We start from the raw sequence: 1,523 nt of genomic DNA, 5'->3' as shown, positions 1-1,523 counted from the left end.
AGAGATGTGTTGGAAAGTGTTTTGGGAAATAAAACCCGTGGGAGGTGAAGAAGACAGGAATGGGCAAAGGTAGAGGTGATATAGTTGCAGCAGAGGCTCTGGAGCTGTGATGGCCCTTCAAAATTGAGCTGAATTGGGGCTTGCCTGTACCCCACATTGATTAGTCATTGTATATGGACACACCCAGGAGAAGGGCCAGGGTCTTGGATCTATTTAGCTGAATGCCCCATGGGAGAGACTGGGTTGACAGCCATTAGTGCCAACCCTCCTACAGCTGGGAGAATGTGTCAGTACTGAAAGGGATCTCTCAGCAACACACCACAGCTCATACTGCAGTTCATCTCTTGCACTGCTTGAATCAAATTGTTTCACATAGGCTGGTGCGGTGGCTCATGCCTGTAATCCCAGCACTTTGGGAGGCTAAGGTGGGTGGATCGCCTGAGGTCAGGAGTTCGAGACCAGCTTGGCTAACATGGTGAAACTCTGTCTCTACTAAAAATACAAAAATTAGCCAGGCGTGGTGGTATGTGCCTGTAATCTCAGTTACTCAGAAGGCTGAGGAAGGAGAATCACTCAAACTTGGGAGGCAGAGGTAGCAGTGAGTCAGGATCATGCCACTGCACTCCAGCCTGGGGAACAGAGTAAGACTTCGTATCAAAAATAAAAAACAAAACAAAACAAAGTTGTTTCATTTAAATTCTGCACAGCTTTTCATGGATTCTGATTGTTCTCTTTTCATGGAAAACTGTGCAAAAGAGAGGTTAGTGTAATAAACTACAACTCCATCACACCAGCTCTTATCCAAGCTGCAAATGAATATTCATCATCTTTCTCCTCTATACCAATCCTAAATTCCTCTCATTCTCAGCTAGCACCTGAGTCTAGGTGACTTACCTGTTAGGGTGGATCTAGTACCCTCTCTCTGGAACTTATGACTTTGTCACAATGCCCTTTTCAGGACACAGATGCTACACCTGTGTTTTTACCATCAAAACTTGGCAGGGGAGGAATAGAACCTTATGAGTGAATCCTTAGGGTATGAAATGTATTCTTCCCAGCCCCCTTAAGCAATAGCAGAAGTAAAAACTCTTTCTGATAATCAGAGAAAATCACTCCTACCAATGTGATTACTTCTTTTCTTATCTACTGATCTCTTGGAAAAACTGCCTAAGGGACCCAGTGGCAGCCATGACTTAAAGTTTAATGGGACACTTGCTGTGTCTCTTGGTGGAAAAGTTACCTTTCTGGGAACTAGGATGTCTAGACATTTGGAAAGGAGAGATTTGGGAGAGGAAGCTCAGATTCTTGAGGTGGGTCACTGTCAAGTGATGGTAAATGTGGGCATTCCTATGGCCACTGTTTGGCTCTTGGGCCTCATAGGGCATAATAGAATAGTTATTGATTTAGGGTATAATTTTCTTTCTTTCTTTCTTTCTTTCTTTCTTTCTTTCTTTCTTTCTTTCTTTCTTTCTTTCTTTCTTTCTTTCTTCTTTCTTTCTTTCTTCTTTCTTTCTTTCTTTCTT

The sequence above is a fragment of the Cebus imitator genome, unplaced genomic scaffold, assembly GCF_001604975.1.
Source record: "Cebus imitator isolate Cc_AM_T3 unplaced genomic scaffold, Cebus_imitator-1.0 Scaffold6, whole genome shotgun sequence".
Taxonomy (NCBI): domain Eukaryota; kingdom Metazoa; phylum Chordata; class Mammalia; order Primates; family Cebidae; genus Cebus; species Cebus imitator.
Note: the sequence above shows the minus strand (reverse complement) of the source record.